Here is a 12,222-nt window from a genome sequence, read left to right as displayed (position 1 = left end):
ATCCTTTCTGCAAAACAGTAAATGCTAGTATGACAGTATGTCAAACACGGATTTGTTCTGAGATTATTTACTTACAATTAGACAACTGTGCTGGCTCTGAGAGAGACTAGTCAGCAAAATCAACATTATTTGAAAGAGCAGCGGGATGGCCAGAGTTTTAGAATCCAAGGAATGTGGTTTTCATAAATTCCACAGACTGGTGAGATGCCACAGAACCAGCTAATTTGTTCTTCAAAGTTTTTTTGGGGGGAGGTTATTTTACATATATCTACATTTAAAGGGTTTCCATTTTATGAGGAAAAAAGCTCTCCATTTTAAACCTTGTGAGATGGATATTTTGCCATTAAGAACAAATAATTTTCCACCCTTTTTTTTTTTTTTTTCTTTGACATATGTGTATATATACACCTACACAGATCTTGGACAGAGCAGGGCAGGACAGGTAGGGCAGGGCAGGACAAGGGAATCAGCTGTAGCTGTACAGGAGTGAAATTGCTGAACACTAAAGGACAGCCTGTTTGCAGCTCCAACCTGCTTCATGTCAGCACCAGCAATTTTGTATCTTGCAGTTTAGACTCTTCTCTAAAACGGCTTTTTCTTAATATGCATTCCTTGTAAATCCTGACTGTATGGTTTGCTCATTCCTGAGCTGAAAACAAAAGGTAGAGCCTATAGTTACATGCGTGCAGGGAGGCAGCTTTTAAACAGACATTCTTCCTAGTGTATGTTTTCAATAAAATTTTAATTATCTTCTTTGCTAAACTGGCATGTTTGTCTTTTGGGACACAGTGTAGTTCAGCACATACTTGTAAAGAAGGGCAGGGACAGCAGAGAAGCTGCAAAGCCCACTTGGGAGTTAAAAAATGGGTGTTTGGACATCTTTTACACACACATTTAGGGGCCAGCTTTTGATTTAGCACATCCCAACAGAGCAAAGGCAAAGCAGACACGGAGAGCTCTTTTCCAGAGAGCAGCAAAGAGCAAATGCAGAGCTACTGGGCAGAGCATCTGCATGGGAAAATAAGTGACTTTGGTGCCTCCCTTGCCTGGGTAACTCCTCAGGACACACAGACTTGCTGCTGCTTCTGCTACAGCCTTCACAGCAGCAGTTTTGGCAGAGCCAACCTTTCCAGGGATCCCTGGTGAGACCATTGTCCCTGCCCACCTCTGCTCTGCTGTCCCCTTGCTCCCCACAGCAGCCCTACTTCTCCTGCCTCCTCTTTGAGACCATCCCTGGCCTCTTTTTTCTCTTTTTGTGGCCACCTTGCAAATCCTCAGGGCCCCTGCTTACCTACCCGTACCACCATTCTTTAATTTTCTATGTAGAGTCAGGAGTCTGTATTTGTTGCATGAGAGGCTCAATATATGAGCAATATTCTTGGCATTGCCACTATTTTTTCAGCTTAATTGAAAATAGTCCTTGAAATCCTCCAAGTTTGATCAGAATATCCCAATAAGTTTTACTTGGTCTTTTCCAAATTTGCCTGACACTTAAAATCTAACTTCAAGATAGCTTCAGTATTTCTCTTTTACCTCTTAGTGATGAATTCTGTGAGGAACCACATTCCCTCTCTTTCTATATCCATCACAAACAGTGAGGACTTGGCTCAAATGGAGGAGAGCAGATAAATGTATCAGAAAGCAGTGCTTCACATCAGGTGTATCAGGTAAGGAAGTACAAAAGGGAGAGGAAATCAGAATTTTTTCATGTATGTTATAAAGTGCTTTTAAAGTTGATCATAAAGGATAAAAGGGTCAGTGAAAGAGACAGCAGATTTTCTCACAAATTTACAGATTTGTATTCATTTGATAAGCGAGGTACAGTCTTGCTGAAACATCAAAGACATTTTTTGCACTCGGTGTTTGCATAATGATGTGGAAACACATGCCAGAAATAGTCTCAAGGGAGGAAAAAGAAACGGTGAACTAGGAAACCAGGCTCCTGTTAGGGCAGATAATTAGAATATCTGAAGAGTGACAAAATTCCAGTGCCTAAACAGCTTCATTTCACATCATGGAGGAAGTTTCAGGAAGATGGAATCTAACAAAGGCCTAGGAGAATTTCTCCTAGCTTCTGTTAAGCTTTTTGCACTTCAGAGCCCATGTGCTATGAACTTTGTTTCACAAGCATACTCCCTTCCTTTCCTAGTCTTCCCCATTTATGCAGTTTGTGCCTCCACTACTTTATTATCTGTTCTTCAGAATTTGCAAGTAGACATTGTCTACCACCTTGAGCATGTGAAATTTCAGGTGCATGCACCAGAACAAAACCACACACAAGAACCAGACCCCGACCAGCACCAGAGCTGGCTGTAGATGAGAGGGGCTCAACACTGTTGCCTGAGATCCACTCACACAAGCCAGCTCTATTTCACATGAGGAGATCTGGGGGTACAATAACTAGCAGGACTTATTTTCCCTTCAGGAAAGGAGAAGCCTGCTAGTGCAGATCTCTTCTTTACACTTGGTTGTGTAAAGGAAGGGGGAGAAGGAGGCAGTGGGCAGCAAGGAGAGGAAAAGCAGGAAAGAACAGGGGATGTGTTTTGCTCTGCTCCATCGAGTAGCCCTGCCCTGGTCCATTTGTTGTGCAATTTAAAACTGCCTGTCAGCAACATTATTTATGGGAATGCACAGGCTGAGTGTCAGAATCAGGAAGCCCCGGTATCATTCTCCACCCAGGCTATTACATTGTTAGCCTTAGTTCTTAAGAAAACGATTCCTACGTGACTTTTGCAGCCTGTTTGTACAAGAATCTGTGTGTCAGCTCTCAAGACCAGTGTGTCATCTTTTCTTAGAACTTTGCCCTGCAATTCACCCATTTTAATCAGATTTAGCAAAAAGACACAGGGCTCAAAGTCACTCAGTTCCCAAACATTTGACTGAACCATTTGTTCACATAGCAAAACAAGAGCCACAGGAGCGTCTGTTCCTGATGGGAATGCAGAGCTCAGCCTTTGTTCAGTCTGGAAGTGGCCATCCAACCCATGCCCACGTGCACATTAGTCTGGCCAGCTGGCATGCAGGCAGTCCCAGCCACCACAACTTCAGCTGCCCAGAAGGTTTAGGGACACTGAAACATGCTGGAGGGTGGAATACATCCGTACTGCCTTGGTGGAAGCATGTGTGGGATGTGAGGGGAATGGAAAGTATAGGGCAGCACGGCCAGTTCATGAAGAGACAAAGAGGAACTGGGGTGATTCACCAAGGGACATAGAGGCTATGGGGTGCAAATCTGACATGAGGTACTTCCAGAGTGTGCAAATCTGAGGTGAGGCTCCTACAGAGCACCTCAGCCATTCCATGGCTCCTGGGCTCAGCACCACCTGGCACACATCCAGCTCAAGTGTGAGACAGGTGGCGATACCTCCAGAGCAAAACTGAGCACATTTTTTGACATTTTGTGTATTTCATGGCCTGGACACTGCACTGGTGATAAAGCAGATAATGCATAAATTCATAGATCATAGTTCAAGAAGATTTAGGAAACAGGACTTTTGATAAAACAAAGGACCCAAAGGAAACTTCAATTTGGAAATAGTAATAAGAGGGGTCCAGAGACATGTTGATAGCAGTGAGGAAAGGGCTCTGATTTAATCTATGGAATGACCAGACACAAAAGGAATTCAAGAGGAATTTTCTGCCTGCAGAGCAGTGGACAGAGCACATAGGAAAAACAGGGGAAGAAAAAGGTGTAGCATGCAAGCATGGACTGAAAACTGTTGTGGAATTTATCTACAGACTCAGAAAGGGACACACTTAATTAGATAGGACTCCTAGCTCCCTTCTGTCCCAAAATGTCTCTCATTTACCATTAGCAGCTCAGCAGGCGCTGTATGATACAATTACTCATTAGGTAAAGGAATTTCAAACCTTTGACTTTAGAGGAGGCTAAACTTGTCACTCAAACTCAATCCTGCATTTTTTGATGAGCCTGAGCAATGGCCAAACAAGGATCACAGAGCTGGGCTTTATTTTTGTTTTGTTGCAAGTACTTAGGTTTTGAAATGGAGAGTTTGGTCCTGGTCTTAAGTCTGTGTTACACTGCAGCTGTCCCGCACACACCATCCTCCTGCCTGCTCCATGGGCTGAGACAGGCTACTCTTATCTGCCTAAACTCATTTCCCTTATCAAATACATCAAATACAGCCTCCCCTTTTCTAACAAAATCATTAGCTTTGAGTGTGATAACCATATTTTATATTTGGGCAGAAGGGAGGATGTGACAATGGGGTTACAGAGGTTTGTGGCAATGTCTGCACAAATGATTCATCTTTTTGTATCACCATATGGTTGTTGCTGTAATTTTTGTGGTTTAAGGGTGCTATTTTTTTTATTAGACTGAAGGACCTAATTAGAAAAATGGGGCACAGCTTTTAGATTTCTGTCCTTTTTATCCCACTCTGGCAGCAAGGCTAATAAAAGATATTTCCTCCCTCTACAAATCTAACTTTTCTGATTAAAGCTCTGCAAGATAAATACTACACTGATTTACAGCACATTCAACATTATCCCTGTGTGCCACTCTTTTCAATAACTAAAAAATAAAAATACCAAGTTAATGTACATCCACAGCATTTAGAATAAAGTCTTTGGATTAAACAGGAACACATGTAGCTCGCATATCTTTATTTGAATAAAGTATATGGAAAAACTAACAAAGGTTACTATTTCAACTGATCTGTTTTCCTCAGAAAACTTTGCTGAGTAAGACCCTGAAATGTTAAACTTTGTTTCTCTTTCCACTTCTGTTGCTTAAGGAATTTTCTACAATACTCTGGGGTGTGTGTGTTGGGAAAAAAAAATCACTGCTTTAACATTTCTTTGTAAGTCACTCTGATTCTCTTTTGTTATGCCAGAGATTTACTGTTTCTTTTGACATCACAGTGGTTGTTTTTTGCAATGACTGCTTGGGACAGCAGCAAAGCAATCCTACTCACTTCCATCCCCATGCACAGAACAAAAGGCCGGGAGACACCAAGTAGTTTTGACAATTGTTTGGAGAATAAAAAGGAATTAGCAAAATAGTACAAAATTCTCAGGAAGGGATTACAAAAAAAAAAAAAAAAAAAAAAAAAGAAGCAAAGTTATCCAGGAAAAACACCACTTAGCTGGTGACCAAACCAAAGAGCAGCATCTCAGGTTTCTTTGGGAGGCCACTGCCTGGGATCAGGTGCTGCTACAGGATGTACTCGGCAAGCCAAGTTCTCTCCCCAAGGCTTTCAGTGGGACTGTTTGCTTTCCTTGGTGGAAATACCACCCAAATCATCCAAAAAGAGACTCAACTTATCACCTCTGATTTTTCCTAGGATCTTTTAGTGGCTAGAAGGACTATCTCCCCTAACAAAGCAAGTTATCTTTCAGCAGACCAGCCTGCACTCTGCAATCACCTGCCCTTTTACAGCAGGGCTACTTTTGTGCAAGTCTGCGGTTTGAGATGATTCCCACAGAAATCTCCATCAGGAGATTTCCAGACACTGAACTGATAATGTTCTTTGCTCAGTATATTGAAATCCAAGCCTGAGCCTGGAAACGGCTACTTTCCATGTCTAAATACTCCGTTTTGTATAACTGGTTACAGAGGCACTAGGATTAAAGTCCCCAGGACATTTCTAAGAGGTTGCTCTAGTTAATGAGACATACACTGAAAAAATGGAAAAGCAGATCCTAGTTTTCAGAAAAGCAGTCCAAAAGCTTTCAGAAAACGTCTCTTACCTCCATGATCTAAATATATAGAAAGAAAGCACATTCAGAAAATATGATGAGGAAAGTAATGAAGCAGGTGGCCTTAGACTTGGAATTATGGAAAATGTGACAATGAGCAGAAATACCTTTATTACTGGCATGCTAGGCAATGTCAATTTTCCTGTCCTGACTAACTGGGAAGAAGCTAAAATTAAGTGTGAGCTGGACGTACTAAGCAGTTATTGCTGTATTGGAGCCAATACTCCAGGCAAAGCAGACCTGGCCTTATCTGTGCAAATATTCCAGGTTACTTGAGGAAGAAACTAGGAGGAATACAGTGAATGTCTCTGTTCTTCTTCAGTCTAGGCTTGGTATGTCATCAGACAGGAGGAGGCAAGTACTTAGAATAGGCACTTGTTGGTGGGGTAAATTCCTCTAGTCCTTTCTCAGATTTGTTGTGCTTGGTGATTTGACTGTGTAGGATTAAATAAAATTAAACTGCAAGACAAGGCACCACATACCAAGTGCTCTTGAGGAATAAAAAGCATCTACCTTATTGTGGTCCCATTGGCAATATGCAGACATCGACTGCACTTTGGTCTCATCAACACAAAAGCATTTGGAGACAGGATGGTGAACAAAAGACACTGTTTTGTGAAAGACACCGAAGGAGCTAAGCAAGAGGGATAGATTTACCTGTATAATGACATCACCCTGTGTCAAGACGGAGTGCTCCTTCCTGGGTGGGAGCGTAGCACAATCTCCCAGCAGTGGGTAATGTCACTATTGCAGCCCAATGTCATTCCATACCACGCTGCCACCTTGACTCAAAGCATTCTGTAAGGGATATAAAAGCTAGGAGATCCCATGAGCACTTCTCCCAGCCCTAGGATTTCCCCAGGGAAGTCTTCCTCCCTGGGCAGTCCCATCTTTGCCATACAGACAGGGCCAGCACAGCTTCCTTTGGCATGGAGGGGTTAGCTGCAGCTCTTGGGCTGAATAATCCCACCAGTGAAACTCAAGATGATTTATAGAAAACATTTATAAAAGGTCTTTGATTGGAGAGGCTCTGGAGATATCTTGGAAAATCTGGAGTGAAAGAAGCAGTCACATAATTGGGCTCTTAATATAAATGCCCCCAGATCCACATGCAAATATGCATTTCAGATAATCACAAAATGGGATCTATCTGGCAATAAATCTCTTTCATTTTACCATCAGTTTCTTGGCTACTTGGAACACAATGAATAAGAAATGGAAGAGCAGGACCTTGGAGGACCCAGTTACAAAGTAAGAAATAGAAAAATTATGTGCTAAGGATATAAACTAGGTATTTCTGGCAAACATCCACTTAACTGGGCTTTAACACATCCATTTAACTGGACTTTTGTACATGATATGAACAAATGGTGTGAGTTTTTGACAAAATTATTTTTTTCTGCTTTATCCATGACATGAAAAATCCCTTTTCTATTTCTGCAGTAAGTCCAAATGCTCTTTAATCACAAGCAAAGAATACAAACATTGAGCAAAGTATACCACTCTGTTTGTTTGATGGCTTTTTGTACAAAGAGCAACTGCCTTAAATGCACATAACAGAGTGAATACAACTGCTTGGCTGCTCCCAAGTCTTGGAAGACTGTTGCTATATGTTTCTCTTTAATATTGACTAGTGTTGAAATAAGTAGATCATAAGGCTTTATTCTCTAAACTGCTTCCTGCTCTGACAACAGGTGTAAGTCAAGATATATGAGGGGTAAGAGAGCACTTTCAATGGCTATTTCAGTCCTTGATAATGTTTGCTGGATTGCCAGAAGAGGATGCTTCTGATGAGGTTACACACTTGGAGATTCTTCTGTCAACCACTCATATTGGCTCCTCACAGCAGAAGTGAAAGCAAGTTGAAGCAATTGAAGAAGTTTTGGGTGAAATGTGTCTATACTCATGTCTCTGAACAAAAAAAGAAACATAATGTATTAGCTCTGAAGCTAGAACAGGAAGGAAGCTCTTGAGCTGAAAGGAATGGAAAGAGAACTTCCCCATATGAAATTACAAGGAGTGAATAAAGACAGTAGCTATCAGCAAAATTAAGCACGTATCTTTCATTTCCAAACCCACTTCCATTCTTCAAGAAAACTGGAAGTGGGTTTTGGACACAATCTGACAATTAAAACAACCATTATTTTCTAATGCTGCTGTGTCACAGAACAGGTCTTTTTATTATAATTTCTTTGGAAGTTGTTCCATTCTGAATTACATGGGAGTGTGTACACTTCTCAAGTGACAAAAAGTCCTAAATCTGTTTGCATTTGTGAGAACTGAAGCCTGACTTAGACAACAAAATCCTTGTCATGTGTAGCAAGAACAGAGATTAGCTGTGATTTCAGTAGTGTAAGCCCTTTGTTAACACAATGACCTGTCAGAAAAGTAGGGAGCCCTTGCTACTTACTTACATGAGAGCACCTTATTAATCCACTGTGCCCTTTCACATGAAGCTATTTTTACACACACTTTTCAGGCAGATGGGGAATTGTAGAGTATTTTTTTTTCTTATTAATGCCCCACATAAATTATGGGACAGATTTGATTTTCTCCAGGTCTCAAGTCATGGCTATTTACACCTGTAAGAAACCATTGCAATGGATTGTACTTCTAATGGAAAAGTAGAGATGCCATGAGATGGCAACAAAAGACTGTGGCAACTCTATTGAATGATTGCATTGAAACAGTGAGATCTGAGTGCCCTACAGCTCCACAGTATTATCACAGTTGTTGAGAAAACAGGGATCATTTGTCCATTTGATTCTTTCAAATTCTTAATATGAGAAAAATATTTCAGTGATATTGTTAATATTTCAGAGGTATGCAAGCTAAAATACAGGGTTTTCTCTTTGCCCCTTGTGTTCTGGGTGGCTCACACAGCTATTATCTAAACCCCAGACACTTGGGACCTTGGGGATGCTTCTCCTACTTGCTTATCTGTATGGTTCCAGCAGGATATAGATAGCAGCTTTCAGTTGCAGTTTGTTGCCTTGGCTGGTGGCTAAAAGCAATGTCTAAAATTAGTGTCAGGCCTTTTCTCTTAGGTAAAGATTTTGTTGCATTTTCGTTCATTGGGCTAAAGATTTAGAGGTGGAAACATCCTAGAAGAGCTCAGAAACTTCTGCTAGGTAAGCTTTCATGAATAAGTGCCTGGATTTTTCATTACTGCTGATGATCACCTAGACTAACTGTGTGCAGAAATATCTAAGCTTTGACTCCCTCTTGGAGCCACAGAAAAACACTTATCCATTAAAGCTAGAGAAGAATCCATCACAAAAAAGAAAATTATATGCAAATGCTGTCAGTGGATGCCTTAAGTGGAACTTCTTTACAGAAGGAACTGTTGGATTAAGTGAATCATGCTATGGCTGAAGGTAATGGTGAATAATGGCAACATGTGAGCTTCCATCAGTCATGTTTTGGATGAGGATGATAAATTTGCATTTAGTTAACCTGAAAATGTAACACCTGATTCTACCTGTCTCGCAACTTTATGTCCTTCTACCATAGGACTGACAGAAACCAAAAGTGCCAATAATCTTAATTGCATCAGATTGCATTTAATGTCTCCACTGGCACATAGTTTAACTACAATTGTGGCCATGTTCCATGAGAATGTCAACATCACTTCTTCAAACTCCGCATAATCAATCCATAATGCAGTTTTCTGAAAAAGTCTTAATTTCATTAGTCCTTTCTTTTTTTAGCCAGGCACAATACTCCTTCCCACACTGAAGAAATAGACAGTAAATTACTGTTACCATATTTTCATTTTGGAAAGATTCATCTGATTGAATGTCTTCTGTATGGATATATGTACCTGTCCCCAATATTCCAGATGAAGCTTAATGGAATAATGACGCCACCTTGGCTATTAATAGAATGAGTTCAGCTGATTAGTCAAGCTTAACCTACTTGTTTTGACAAGGTCTTCAAGTTTACTTCTGTTTAAACAAGCATAGAAAGCTTCTCACTCATGTTAAGCATAAACCCGTATTTTTCTGTAATGGCAGTGAAAAGAAATAAATAGTTCAAAGGTGCAAAATAAACATTTTAAAGTCTACTTTTCAAAGCAGGTGACCCCTGTCTGGTTTGTTTCCTCAGATGTAGTGAAAATAGTCAGCCCATTTAATAACAGGAGACAATGCAGCATCAAATTCCTTTGTTGCAAGTGAGCAAGAAATACTATTTTATACATTTATAGGTAAAAGGATGGGTGTTATTTAGTCTTAAAAATGTAATTTAATGGAAGGAGCTGCATTACTACCAGGAAACTATGAGTTGCAGCTCTCTATAGTAAACTTCATTAAACTGCAGATAGTAAGTTCAATTGAATTGATCTTGAAGAAATTTAAAGTCTAAAGACCTAGTCCAGGTCAGATGGACAGAAGACATTTAAGAATTCCAACCCTACTGGGTAAAATGTACTGGCTAGATACTTTGTTTTCCACCAGTTTTCCTATGACTCTTTCTCTGCTATATCCCCGTCCCTCGGACAGTGACAGCTAAGGAGACAATTAAGCCCTTAATGGAGGAATGTCACTGAGGCAGGAGAGGACAGGAGCCCTTTCATTTGGTAATGCGTAACAGTGGCTGGCAAAACAACAGTTCCCCTGGAGCTACGACTTTTAAAAAGCTGCAGATGGGTTCCTGTACAGCTTCTACAGCTGTTCTTCATCTCTCTTGGTCTCATCACCCAATTAGTAAAAGATACATCAAGTCGTGCTTCCCGGTGTGTGTTTGAGGTTGCACCCATGCATGGATCCTCAGAGCACAACTTGTCTGTGTAGGCTGCGTAGGTTGTCAGGGTTGGGTGGACAGGGGTGAAGGCTGGCTGATGCACATCAGTGCCTAACATCAGTCTGGAAACAGAGCACAGCCTGCACCCAGAAACTGGAAGTGAAGACAGCTCTGATAACTTACGCATTGCCTAAGCATCCTTGTCTGCAGTGAAATCATTACTTATGAAAGACACACAGCTCCTTAATGATCCAGTTCTCTTTCAGCCACAGCTCTGAACTGTCAGACTGAGTCTTACCTGTCCTGGCTTCTAGTAACAACCAGCCCTGTGGGGTGGCAGAGAGGAGCAGGGGGTGGCACTGACCAGCTTTCAGGTCTGGTGGTAGGGGGAGGAGGGCAGAGGAGGTATCTGTGCAATCACCCACAGGGACCTCAGCTCCTGGGAGAAGCTTGCTGCAGGCAGTTTCTAGCATCTGGATGGAGAAACAGCTGTGATTTGCTGATCTACATAATTGAGATGCCTCCCTGGAACTGTCTCCAGAGGAGACTCAGCATCTGAGTAAATAAGACAACCAGGAAGGATGTGGTATTGAGATACATGGAAGTCAGGTCTCCCATCTCTCTGTCCATGTGCTAAACATCTTTCTTGGCTGCTTCTACACAGGGGATTTGTAACAGGCAGTGTGAGTGCTGCAGCCTCGTGGGATCCCCATATGGAAGCTACTAGCTCATGACCAATCCTGTGTCCCTGGTTATGGTATTTGAGCTGACAGACATGCATCCATCTCTCTGTCAGTGCAGTGTTCTTGTCCAGGAAGCATTTCAGATCCTATGTCCAGTCGCTGTCTTCAAACACTAAGCTTGCCCTTTGGACTCTATTCCAGTCCAGCAGTGCTAGGATACTATATTTATGGTATTTTTTTTGTTATTTTGACCTCTTTGTGCTACCCCACATGGTTCTGCTCTCTCCTCAGCTGCCAGCCAAGCAATGGTCCAGCATTTCTCTCCACACTCCTGTATGAAATGCTCAATTTCCTCTGCTAAGCCTGTTCTTGAAAAAGTGTATTCCCCCTGTCCCCTAATCAATATCTATTTTCTATGAAACTCCATGGGAAAGCTTGTGTATTCCTGATAAATGTCTCTCCTCTTCCAAATGTTGCTGTGAGTGGTGAGGGGGAAAGGAGAGACAGAGGACGCAGGGATAAGCAGAAAAATAAGAAATGATAATGGAAATATTTTACATTCCTCCAAATGCACGAAGCTGTGCCTATAATTTCATAATTAAAAGTGGGATTCAGCTGTCTTTCCCCAGAGTGTTGTGAAATGACAGGCAGCATTTTTTGCAGTTTAGAGAATTCTAAGACATTTCTAAAATATATCAGATAGCAAAAGCAGTCTTCACTGGATTTTTTTCGCAAAATATTTTTCTGGGACAGCTAATTTCTTATTAAAAAGCAAACACATCACTTTTAATTGTCTTGAATGCATGCTTCTTGCATAGACTAAAACTGATTTTCAACAGCATGTGCTGAAGTTATAACTTTCCAGGAAAATGCAACAATTAAAATAATATAATTGAAAACAAATGCAAACAAAGCACAACTCACAAACAAGCAGAGGAAAAAAATCCCTGTCTTATGAAAACAGGTATTTTATCAGCCACAATTAAATTTTCCAGGTTAGTCATCACTCTCAAACACACACAGTCCTGCTATCTGACCAGCTACCACTTCTTTTTGCTCACATGTACATAATTAC

Source organism: Cinclus cinclus, chromosome 1 (genome assembly GCF_963662255.1).
Source record: "Cinclus cinclus chromosome 1, bCinCin1.1, whole genome shotgun sequence".
Classification (NCBI taxonomy): Eukaryota; Metazoa; Chordata; class Aves; order Passeriformes; family Cinclidae; genus Cinclus; species Cinclus cinclus.
This window is presented reverse-complemented; position numbering follows the sequence as displayed.